Here is a 13,515-nt window from a genome sequence, read left to right as displayed (position 1 = left end):
TACATTTCCAAACTAACAACAAGCAACAACATTAGAACAACAAAACAAAGTTTCTGTCAGAGCTCTGCTGATCTCTGCACCCCCCCGGAGCTTGATGTGAATGTCAGCATGCTGGGAGGTTAAAAATGGCAAAATTAAACCGCTCTGTCCTTTCACCTGCAAGGATCTCCAGCTGGAATGTAATCACCAAATCGGACCAAAACAATAAATCTGATTTACAAACAGAATAATTTCTAACTAATTCCATCGCTGAAGATGAAAACCAAAGCAAATATAAACAGCTCAAAGGTTAAAGACTATAGGTATGGAAACAAGAAGAATGTAGATGTCAAAAATAAACTAGGTAGAAGGAGGAGGCAGGAATATGTATTCATGTCCCTCTGCTTTGATATCCTGCCAGCACAAAAAGAACCGGATGTGATTTCCCACTCAGCAGCTGAATATCATCAGTCAGTGCCTGGGAAACCTCTCCCTGCACTGCCAGCCAAACAAGCCTTCTGTTTACTGCTGCGCTAAAATACACGGAAACTGAGGAGGTAAGCAGTACGTACAGTGAGGAGAAGATAAAATCCAAATCTGCATGACACACTCGGTATTTTTTTATCTGATTAAATGTGCTGCACTTGTTTTTACTTTTCACTGTGAAATGTTTTCAGCTTCTGGAAAAAAAACCTAAATATTCCTTGATATACAAAAGTGTTGATACTCATCTCTACTGCCCCGCCCCCCAAAGTCAAATGAAGCCTTTGTGAATTAATTTAAACAAGAGCCGGCAGGAAATTCACCTCACTGGGAGGAGCAGTGTGAATGAATGAATCCACTTTCAATCCAGTGTAGAGCAAAAAAAAAAAAGAAGAAGAAGAAGAAGAAGAAAAAACAGCCGGAAAAGGTTTTGAGAGTTGTGGCACGAAACAAGTCGACAGTTCAACCTTTTCCTTTTCCTTTCTGGAGTTATTCAGACCCGAACCTGCTCACTGGATTTTAATACCACTAGACCTTTCCCCATCCGCTGGGAGCAGAAGAAGTAGAGAGATATAATCCTTTTCCCTGTAGAAAAGGCCTGCAGGAGAAAAGACTAGCACCGAATCAAATTATTCTCATAAGATGGTTTGACCTTAGCTACACTTTATTCAAGGCTTCTTACCTCCACAATTTAACTGGTGTTCTTTTTTCCCCTCGACAACTTCTTGCCATGCATGAATCACAGGTTAAATGCATTCCTTTCAATGGCAGCGCACCCCGGCGACGGAAATATAATTATGTTTTACAAGTCGACTCTTATCTGTAGCCTCCTTCATTTCCCTGCCGACTCTCGGCGTATTTTGAGGGCTTTTCAGAAGTACTTTGTGGTGTGTCAGGTTGCTGTTCCTCCGTGTAAATGCACCATTGTATCACTCAAAAGGTCTCTGCTCTCCATATCAGGGTGGGGGAAAAACACGGTGTAAATAACCTCTGTGGTGCACTTGACTTTTTTTATAAGTTTAACATACACAGTAGGGACAAACTGCCACATAATGGAATTTAAGTGGTTTGCTCCACAACAAATCCACATGAATACTTTCTGTGATTAAACACAGTTAAACTGGAGGCTTTTTGCGTTCTCGAACGTCCTGAGGTGAATGTTAATATTTCAGCCAACAGCATGGCGAAGGACAACTAGTATTATCTAATAGATTTTAACCGTTTAACTATTAAAATGTGTTGACTTTTATGTTTCTAAAACCAAAATCTCTGCCCTCGTCACTAGCCCATAAGATCTGATATGGATCCTAGTTATTTATTTAATGATTAGAATTATTAAACTCCACATAACTGTGGTGTTTTATCTTCCAACTCTCAAACTGGAACAGACGCAGATCACTCAAACTTAATTTTAACGTATGTCCGAGAGTAAACAGCCTTTACCCGTGTGTTTTTACTGCAGGCTTACCTTTCACATCAGTAATTATCACACTCCTAAATGCAGTTACTGCTGATTGTCTTTATAGGGCAGGGTTTTTCACGTCCATGTCAAACATATCAATACATTGCAGACTTGTTGGCTGTGGTGGCCGTCTAAGGTCATCACGTCCTGTTCGTATTTCTTTCCAAAAGATTATTTTCTTATATTAGTTTAGTTTATCTTCATTTTATTTAGACATATGCATCATTGCATGTAGCTGAACTGTGTCTGTGTTGTGACTGCAGCATGAAAACACACACAAATAGGAGTACGTTGGATAAAACCATGATTAACTAAGCTGCAGAGTACAAAAACACCTTGCCTTGATTCTTAGAGAGAAAGCGTGTGATGATTTAACCACAATTATAGCAATTATCCTCCAAGTGCCCTCTTCCCCCTGTGTGGTAAAGACATGGACAGGTGTCTTCAGGTAGAGAAACCCTCACTGTGACTCTGGGCTAAGCTTTATCAGCCTGTCTTTGTCTAATCAGCTACTATTGTTGTATTGCTCATTAGCTGCTATTGTTAACAAGCACGTTTAATTATGCTAGTTACGAGACCGTTGGCGCAGCTAAAAACAAAATAATAATAAAATCCCTCTCCAAACCATCTTATTAAAACGTGAGGAAGAGAGAACCGCGAGGACGACATGAGGACGGAGAAACAGAAGAGACACAAGCAGCCAAACAAAAAAAAAAAAAAAACAGAAAAAAAGCTGCTGTTAAAAACTGAAAATGTAAAAGCAAAGAAACAAGGATGAGCAGACAGAAATAGTCCATGTGAAGGCAAAACAAACTATTTGTGTGGGAAAATACCTGCCGGGCTGCTGCCACCGATGCAGTTAGTTACCGCCGATCCCTGGAGAGCGGCTCTCCTGGGTTCCCTAAAACATGACAGCAAAGGAGAAAACAAAACACAGGCGTCAGGAGTCTCAAAGCACAAAACAAATCACCCCCTAACTGTTACATAACCTATTCACTCACAAACAAGGTGAGGAGAATAGCACATAAAAGACCTTCTGTTAGTGCTGCTGTCAAAAACACACACACACACATCACTGGTTGAGTCTAAGGAGATAAAGAGGAAATAATTCTGGGGATTTTATGAAGCACCTCAGCTACTAAAGGCCCGTACACACCTACACCTCAACAAACAGCAAATACCATCTGTCATGATCTGATATTTCTATATTCTGCATCACTATAGTAAAAACACCCAGGATGCATTGGGCCTGGTGCATCCCAATGTCCCGCCCATTGTAGCTCGTTTAACGCTTAAGACTTCCTCTTGACGAGAGACGAGCTGTAATGGACGAGCATTGGATTTTCTGCTGATCACTGAGGAAGGTTTTAGTCGTCCCGGTGTCCGTCGGCACACAGAGAGAAGATCACTACACAGCTGACACACAAGGGTCTGGTTGGGAATCAGTGAAATCTCGCTTTCACTCACATTTTGGCGGCGACCTCCAAAGCTCCACCCACTGAGCATCACCTCAACCAATGAGGTCATTCATTCCTCGAAGACAGATTTTTAAAACTAAGGGCCCAATCTGCGAGTGCACCCTGCTCCTGCAGAAACAGAGCGAGGGTATTGTTTGTTGAGGGGGGGGTGCAGGGAGTAGGTGTGAATTATGCAAATAAATGCTCTGACACAAACTTGGACGGGGATTCGGTGAAGGAGAAATTGGCTGAAGGAGGAACCGTTCGTATGGTGGCGGCGGCAGAGGCCTCCCTCCCTCCTCCTCCTCGCTCTTTACCTTGAGGCAGGAGCTTATCTTATTTGCCGCTTTTTTTTTTTTTTTTTTTTAAGAAGTGTCAGGATTAACGTAAGCACCTCCGCCATTGTGCTCCCACTCAAAATAATTTTATCTGCCTGTGCTCTCAGGGGAGACAATCGTCATTTTATCAGGTAAGCGAATACCTCCCTCAACCCCCCGCTACTGCAGGAAATGCGCCTTTGAGGACGGCTGCCACCGCCCCTGTGTTTGCCAGTTTATATTTAGCAGAACAGCGCTTCATTTTCCCATCTGCAGAAAGGAGGGAGAATGACACAGAGAGGGCCTCGGGAGGGTGGGGGTGCAGGGACTGTGTTTTCCACACAAATACCAGCTGGTTGAAAAGGTACAAGAGAGGATAAAAGGCAGCTCTTTTCACATTATCTCGCTACAGTGAAAATCTAACTTCTCCTGTGTACCTGTAAAATACGGCATCAGAACATGCACCAACATTTGGCCTTTCATAATAATCGTTGTCTTTTTTTTTTTTTACCCAGACACCCGGTCACTCCCATCAATGCCTTTTCAGCCGAACCTCCATTTTTTGTTTCCGCAGTACGGTTTTAAGTGTTCCCTCTTGGTTTAGCCCCTTTGCCCTGTGGAAATTGCCCATTATGGGGATTTTTTCCCTCCTCTCTCTCCTGAGGTCGACAGGAAACACTAGGAGGAAATGATGTAACGATTGCAGACGCGGCTCCCATGCACAGCTGCTCCTTGTTTGACCTCTGAGACTGAGAGGAGGAAAAGGAGGAGCTGGCATCGCTGTGTACTTGTGCATGTCGCCTGTGCATGCATGAGTGCAAAGTCCAATTTAATGTTTCTGACTCTTAAATCGCTGATTCATCAGTGATGCATTCAGTGGTGATTGTCTGATGTTGAGCTTAACAACATCTTTTTACAAAGAAAACACATAAAGTGGTTAAAGAATCTAACAACCCTCAGTTTAAATGTACTATAATTAGAGAATACACTGCATCCAGTACTGTATAATACATGCCTAAAGTGTGTGTGTGTGTGTGTGTGTGTGTGTGTAAAAGGGAACTTCTTCCACCTGCATGAATAAAAAATATCCAGAAAAATTACAGAAGTAGATTTGCATATTTCTCTTTTTAAAGGAAAAAAAAAACAGGAAAAATAAAGATAAATGATGACATATGCTATCTAAACAGCCAATGAGCATAAACCCTAAATGCCTCGTAGAGAAAATATGTTTCATGAGTAAAAAATAAGTAGAAAATTTAGTTTTATTCTTATCTGCTCGTATTTCAGTAAACCACGAGTAATATAAGACGTGACGGATGGACGCAGAGATACTTCGCAGAATTCCTCAGCTAATTAGGCGAACACTTTGCCATCTCATCCAAATTTTTCTTGACTGGGGCAATGAGAGAGAAACCTCTGAGCCAAAGTATAATATGGAAGTTTTGACCCCCTCCATCTGCTAAATTTGTGCACAGAGGCTTAATTGGGGCCAAATCTTGTCAAAGGCTCTTCCAGTGAACATCCACTATTAGTTTGGAGCATGTGAACAGGGGAGCAACATAAAAACCCAAAGTTTTCCCAAACTAGTTAATGCTTTGTTTCTTTCACAAGGAAACACCACTGACACACCTCAGTACAACACGTCAAACTAAGCAGAAACACAAAGAACATCCTCCAAAATAAAACCTGTTGGTCAGGTAGTAAAATTAACACTACAAGGTTGGATTGTTCTTGTATTTGACTGCTATTAGTTCATTTGCAGCAGATGAACATGTCGTCTTTACTAATTCATTCCCATGCCACTTTGAGTGAAATTCAACATTTCCTTTAAGTGTTTCAAAGTAAAAGCCTTGCAGCAGTCAGCAGGAAGTGGTGCAGTTCAACACTAAAAATAAAAGTGATAAGATTTAATTAAGGAATAAGAACAGAATTTTTTTTTAAGAGAAAACTCCCAGGAGTAGATTACTGTGACTAGTTTTCATTTTTGGTGCCATAATTAAAAAATAATAATAAAATACACATAAACTACCTGTTAAAGATCCCTCTGAAAGTTATAATCAATAAATCTAAATAATCTTAGAGACTACTTGTTACCTTATGAACCACTCCTATGTAGTGTAGAAGGGGATATCTGTGGAGAATGGCCTAAACCACAGCTTTCTTTCACCTTCTCTAATAAACACATTTACATTTTAAGAGCGTTTGTAAAAAATGTAAAAACTGGTATTTGGATTTGTTCTACTGAGCAGACTAACTAATGTTTTGTGTTGTGCTCAGAATGAGCCTGAGCTGTCAGTGTTTGAAACATGTCCTCCTGGGGTTCAGCAACACTTACACGCTCACCATGATAGCTCTGCATTAATGTCACTCACTCACTGCTTTCTGCCCACACACACACACACACACAGGCTGCACATGCATACAAAATACACACAGAAGATATATACATATATATGTATACATATACATAGTGCAGAGTATTTTTGTCACTCACGTTAGCACAAACCCACACATATGACTCTCTGCACACTAATGGTGACACCCACACACACACACACACACACACAGTTTGTCCATTACAGTGTGTCTGTACATTTGAACCTACTCAGACACACAACATGTGCACGCTCAGTTTTTCTTTTAAAGCATCATATTTACGTCGCCACTGTTGCCGTGTCAGTCGGCGCCATTATAATCTCCGACACATTTACATAACATATATTACCCTGCTGTGTTGACGGCCAAGTAAGTACTCAAGCTCATCCCGGCCCCTTTTCATATTTACGGCGTGACTGATTTAAGATGGACTGATTGTGGGGATTTAATTACGGGGGACACAATGGCCACACAATTCTGTTTTCTTCTCTTCCCTTCTTGCGAGGCGCTGACACGCCGCACACTCGGCTGCACACTGCCGAGGAATGTTTTACACTCCAAATGAGCTGTGCTTGCAGAAGAATTTAATTTGATCTGCTGCTGTAATTGTGCTCTCAAAAAAAGAGGGAAAGAGAAAGAAGAGTGGTGGTGGTGGTGGCAGATGGGGGGGGGGGGGGGGGGGGGAGTCTGGTTGAGGCTTTCCGGGGTGGGAGGGGTCGCAGTGCATGCAACTTTAAAATGTAATATGCACAAAAAGTAAATTAACTCAAGAGGAGAGGCCCTTGTGATGTGTTGACACTTGCACTGGGCTCTCTTACAGGGAAGGGGGGGTTAAGAAGAAAAAAAAAGGAGGGGGGGGGGGACAGCCATGATAAAACACCACAAAGAAAAACGTTATGAATTTTATTAATGACTTGCAAGACAGTATGCAAAACATCAAAGGTCCACGGGAAAGATTAATGACCCTGTGTGAGACTGTTTAATTACCTCCAGCTAATTAGATTCTTGACCAAATTTTTAATATCTGCATTCGTGCTCGACGCCTAATTGAGATTCCACCATATTTATCAATCTTTCAAAAAAAAAAACCCCTTAGTGGAGTTTTTTTTTTTTTTTTCCCTTTAGCCTTTCTCCTGCTGCTCTTGACACTGACGCCGTTTAAAGAGCGATTATGAATCTCTCCCAGGTTGGAGAGAAAAGGTTTCTAAAAACAAAGCCACGAAAGGCCACGAAGAAGCACTGATGCTTATTTACTCACTAACAGGAGATGGGGGGGGGGGAAGGAGCGTGGCTATCAACCTGATCTTGGTTTCTAATGAAGTGCGCTTGCTAATAAACAGACTTAGGAGCTCTGTCAACTCTCCTTGTCGTGCCATAATTCTCTTATCTGGACCTGAGCTGAGGAGAGAGGAGCTCTCTAAGGAACCGTTCTCCATCTATGTCTTGTTTCGGCTCAACTTCCATTTTGCTCCTCTGGATAATCCGGGTGCTGTTTACCAGCACGCTCACACGGTTTCATCTAAACCGCTGCCTTTGAACCTTCAGTGCATATTATCTGTTCTGTGACCCTGTTGTTGTTGTTGTGGCTGCTGCAATAATTGCACTTGGATTATTGCAGTGAAGTCAGAGATGAGATGGGTCCTGGGTTTTCGTGTCCACCTCTGCGGCTGTTTGCAAAGCTAGTTCGAGTCGTATCAAGACAAAAATCATAATTTGAAGCTCATGACTGCAAAGCTTCACTATCTTCAGGTTGCAAGTTGATTATCATGGAAAGAAATCAGAGAAATCCATCTTTTCAGGCCTCAAGCTCAACAAATATTGCAAAAAGAAGATAAACCAGTTGTTGTTCTGTTGAGATCACAGTGTAACTCTTTGTTTGGCCTCTTTGTTTGCTTTTCACTGCTTCCACTTCAACCTTAAATGTGTCTTTACTGTTAATGGCTCTTGGGAAAAATGTTCTAAAATTAATTTACCAAGCACCAACATTTACATTTTCTTCTTCTGTGTTAAAAAAAAAACAATATTTGTATTCTTCTGTTGCATGAATGTTTTGTCATACTTTATTTACAGTGTTTTAAATACTTAAAAGACAATATGCAAGAGGAGGTGTCACATTTTGGAAGGAGACCTCATGAAGCAGAAACCGGGGTGTGATGCACAGCGTCGTGGACCGGTGTGGCCACGCACAGCACCATCTGCTGTGCAAACATCTCCATTACAACAGTAACCCACTTCCAAAAACGAATGCACAAACAGCCAGGCAGCCCTGCAGCCGTGCACCGTGGAATCACATCACCATGTCAAGTTTCACAACACTGGTGTGAGAGGAGGGTTAAGCCTTAATTAGCATGAATTCGTTATGAAGATGTATCTAAAAAGGCCTCGTTCACCCCTGACTTTCCCTGAACTCAACACTCATTTTTTCACTCCCTCCTTCACTTTTCTATTCGTTTCCATCTGTCTCTGTGTCTGTCTTTAAAGACTGAGATCTAAATAGGAGGAGATCACCTCCCTCACTGGTGTTTCATTAGAGGCAATTAGAAAGCCGACGCTGCAGCGTCCCATAAGGCTCGACGGGGAGAAGCAAGACGCGGGCCGCATTAGCTCGTTGAGATGAAGTATGTATGACAACGCTTTCATCAACGTGCAACAATTCCTCGCCGACATCTCCAGGCTGAGTGTCAGAGGTACCATTCTGACAATTAGGACAATTAACACTGTCAAAATAAAGCCATTAGCTTAGTGAGAGGGCAAACCAATACACTTAATTACAGGGTTTCCTGTCAGAATGGATTCCCTTCAGACCACTTCCAAAATAATAAAAAAAAAATCAAATAAGTTGAGTGTTTGGTGAAGGCCAGGGTGAAACAGCCGGCATCTGCCGCCATATTAAGGCTAGCCTGAGTTTGACGTACCGCCGAGCTGCAGCTTCATGTCTCACACACACACACACACACAGGGGCCTCACTATGGCTGAAGTAATGTGGGAACAATAAATCATCAAACTTCCTCCAAATACCAAAGTCCTAAGCAATCGCACACTATTACCTGTGATTAATTAATCTCTTCTTGTCACAGCCACTCAGGTGTGTGTGTGTGTGCGTCCTATTTTAATTTATTAACATTCACTGAAAAACTTTTTTTTGTTTTTTAGAGAAGTGCCAATTTATTCCTCTCAATTAAATTTGTTATTCTTTGAAAAAAACCTCTACAAATTACCACTAAGAAGAAGAAAAAGAAGAAACATCTATTTCTTTCACATTTTCCTCTTAACTGAGATTCCGAGGCCAAGCACCTTAAATGTTCATCAATGCCTCATAAATCTTCTTCATAAAGGGGATTTGGCATCTCAATAGCATTTGAAATTACTAAATTAAAGGCTATAAATTACCATTTCTCAGAATGCTGATCCTGCACTGTAGAGTCCACATCAGAGTAAACTTCACTGTGCACCAGTTTCCTCATATGCACCACAATAAAGAACTAAAGGATCTGCAGCACACGGGCCTACAGTCACTTTCCAGGCTCCAGCAGGCAGTTTGTTGAACCAGCACTGAACCACAAAGTGCAGCGATGCAGTAGCGATGTCGGGGTGCGGTTTTTACCTCAGAAAGAAGTCGAAAAATACTGCAAAATGTAGTAAGATTGCGTTTAGCCACCTTTGGATTATGCAGAGCTGCCCATCTGTATGCAGACTCAACTTTGACGCGACAATGTGAAAATGCAATTACACAATCTCCAGGGACCCCTGGCCTGTCACATTATATTTACCTTGGGTCAGAGCAAACATGTACTCACTTCTCTGTCTCTTTATCCACCTCTCCATCCATCTACCCAACATCTTCTCTGGGCCGACGGGGCCGTTCTTCATGCGGCAAAGCAGTACAACCACATTTGTTTAAACAACAACCTTGGCAGGTAACTAATAGTGTAATGTTGAGTCCTATAGACTACACCCTACAAATAACTTCTCTCAAGAGGCTCAAGTGCATCCAAAACAAATTCCCATTCAGTCCACTCCGTCCCAGAACAGACCCTCATTAACAAACTGAGTTTCAGCCACTGGTGCCCAAAGGTCATGGTGGTTTACTGAAGGCTGTGACCCTTAAAGATCCTCTGGCATCCGAACGTGTACCAGTTCAAATTGCAGTCACAAGGGGTCACGGGTTCAGGCCAAAAGCCTCTTCTATTGCAACCACCATTCACCGACTGAAGCATGGAGGAAATCTGTTCCGGGTCAGCGACGGGTTTTCTCTCAGTGCGTCTCTGATTTGTTTGTAATTAATGATCACAACCAAACAAAGCGATAAAAGGTTCGGGAAACGACTGACTGGACCTAAATGCATCTGTGATGAGCATCGGAGGATACATGGAAAAGTTGGGTTGTCAACAAGCCTGTCGCCTTTATAAAAACATCAGGCAGCAGTTTGACAATTAGTGTGTTGGTGCTTTACAACATAAACACCACATAGTGGACGTTTAGCCAGTTCAAGGCTCCTATTGCAGATAATTAAGTGCATTATTAGGCTTCTTTCTCTTCTCTGGAGCACATTTTCTTCCATGTATTAAAAATTCAAGAGAAATCTGACATCTTGGTGTTGAGCACTGCAGTTTCAAACGTTAAACCAACAGCGAAAAGCAAAAAAAAAAACAAAACACATGCAGCTAAAGCTCAAGAAGATCAGACAGACTGGATCAAGATGTGGAATGATATCAGCTCTGCTCAATAAGAAATGCATGTTTAGAATATAACAATAAAAACACTATAATTCTATTTTCTCAATCTCATTTCCAGAGATTGTCCACATCACGGTGGAATCAGCGAGTCTGTAAATCAGAGCACTCTGGGTCAGAGGGATCGCCAGCGCTGCCGGTGCTTTTTCTCTCTTTGGTTTTTAGCAAAAAAAAAAAAAAAAAAAGGAAAGGAAGCTGATGAGTCCGTTCAGATAAGGATGGGAGCCCTTCACTTAAAGCTCCATGCTTAATAAATGAATATGTTCTCCATCACGCCGACCACTTATTGTATTTCACAGGGGCAAAATGCAATTTGAATCATTTCTGTGCTGCACATCAAAAGGAAGTGGGCCGAGCGCGATGAGTCACTGCACCAAAAACGTTCTGTTTCCAATCCAAGAAAATCAGATCTGATCTCCGTACGTTCCTTTTTACATCTCCATTTCTTTGATAAGGCCGTGAGTAGTGACCGTAAATGGATAAGTTGAGGCAAAAACGGTGACATGGTCCTTCTGTTGGCGTGAGCTTATCAATACATGACATCATCTGCCCCCCAGACGTCTCTGCCTGTCACGTCGGTGGCACAAGAAATGTCTATTTTTGCCATTAGGCCTGTCTGGATGGACGCTGAAGTCAGAGACACTGGGGACAGTTTGTCTCTGACTGTGAAGACAGAAACTTCACAATGTACTGACTGGACAGTCTAACTACTGACAACCAGTACTCCATCACAAGCGTACAGTCAGGAGAGAAGAGGGTACAGTAGAATAAACATGAGGAGAACTAACTAATGACACCCACTGGACAAGAACATTTAGAGCTGACGTGACCAGAGACGACAGATATGAACTCGTGACGTGAATCAAAGGGCAAAAATGGACGTTCCACTAAGGTTTAATTGACGATTACGAGTTGATCAAACCCAACCGGACAAAAATAATAATAATAATAATAATATTAAGTGGAGTAAAACAGATGAAGTGTGTTTCCTTCCCCGTGAAGCAGCCACACCTAAACAGAGTGAAAGCTGTGGGAGTAAAACGAGCAGAACACAAGAAAATAGATGAGAAATGATCACAATAAAATAAATAGACTGGACTTGAATAATGTATACTACAGCCCTGCAGAACATGAATAAATTACACTTGGCTGGAGAGAGTGGACACAAAGTCTTAGAGTGAACTATGGTGATTCTGCAGAGTAAAAAACAACAAGAGATCAGACAGAAGTCCAGCAGGACAGATTTACCTCAGGCAGAGTAAACTAGATAATAACACGGCACATTAGAGTGAACAGATCAGCTCCATTTCAATGTATTTTGCTTTCCTCAGACTGACTAGGTTTGGACAGAATAAGCTGTAATAAATTTCCTTTTTTTTGTGTATTCTGCCTAAGTTCTGTTGTCTTTCTGTCTTACTATTTTGTTTCCCCCGTCTGTTTTGTCAGTCGTAAAGAAACCGACCATAACCTTTAGTTAACGCCAGTACAATTTATTTTTTTCCTCCTGTCATTGTGTGTGTTTTCTGTCAATTTGAGTCCACATTTGTTGATTCATCTTATGGTTTTGTTTGTTTTTACCTGATCACATGAGACGTGCGTTTCCTTACTTCATGTTTCTAAATTACTGTAATGGAATCAGTTATTTCTTCACTTCTATTTTACAAGTGTACGAACAAACTAAAGCAAACTGCAAACTGGAAAATATTTCTCTTGCACTCTGTCCCAGTAGAACCCCCCCCCCGTTATCACTGGTCATATTTCATGGCTGATAAAACTCTCCCCCCACGTCCAACCACCTTCCAGGGCAGGAGAGATGGGAAAGTCCTGCTTCTGCAGCAGAGATGCTCTTATGTTTAGTTTGGATTTGATGACCGTGATCTGTTTCATAATTTTTTCGAGGAGCTTGGAAAAGTTTGAGAGTAGGTTTTTAGTCCTGCCACATGTGATCTCAACCTCCCAAAACAGGGATTTTTCAGAGTTACTGCACGTCAGGAGCTCCCGTAAAACCTCAGCACTTTCTGCTAACCAACATAAACATTTCTTTGATAATTTAAATTTAATGCAGCACGATTTCCTGAGATGCAAACCACTGCACTCAACGCAACTCAGCAATTAACTTGCCAAAGGAATCAGTTGCAGACGCACAATGACCGGAGCTTTTCTGAGCCGTGGTGGTGATGGTGGCCGAGCTCATTAGCCGTCAGCTGTCAGGCTGTACGGCCGTGTGTCTGTGAGCTCTTTCTGATGTATTTTTGAAAACAGCAGGGGCATGTGACTCAAACCTGGAGCAAATCACACAGTGGGAGGTATTTTCTGACTGTGACGAGCTTGTGCGATGTTGACTCGCAAACTGTAAGAAAGATAGACACTACACTGGTGCATTGTTATCCCTTCAATTACAGTGATGAAATGCAGAAATTGCAATCAAGCGAAAATGGATTTGCTGCAAAACAATAAATGCACCTGCAGATTTTAAGGTACCACCGAGTCTCAACATTTAGTCGCAGCACATTAATGTTTGCAGATTGTTAATGATGAGTCACTGTGGCTGCTCTAACACTGAAGCCATTTTACGGACATGCAGGCACTCACACGTCAAAGAAGAGCAACCTGAGGTCTGACGGTACTGCATCCTGAAATCTGAGTAATAAAGCGTCGTCTAAAATCCTGATTTCACTCTGTGCCCTCTCCTGATCTGCGTCATCAA

The sequence above is a fragment of the Mastacembelus armatus genome, chromosome 2 (genome assembly GCF_900324485.2).
Source record: "Mastacembelus armatus chromosome 2, fMasArm1.2, whole genome shotgun sequence".
NCBI lineage: Eukaryota > Metazoa > Chordata > Actinopteri > Synbranchiformes > Mastacembelidae > Mastacembelus > Mastacembelus armatus.
The sequence above is the reverse complement of the archived record's forward strand: the minus strand, read 5'-3'. Positions refer to the sequence as shown.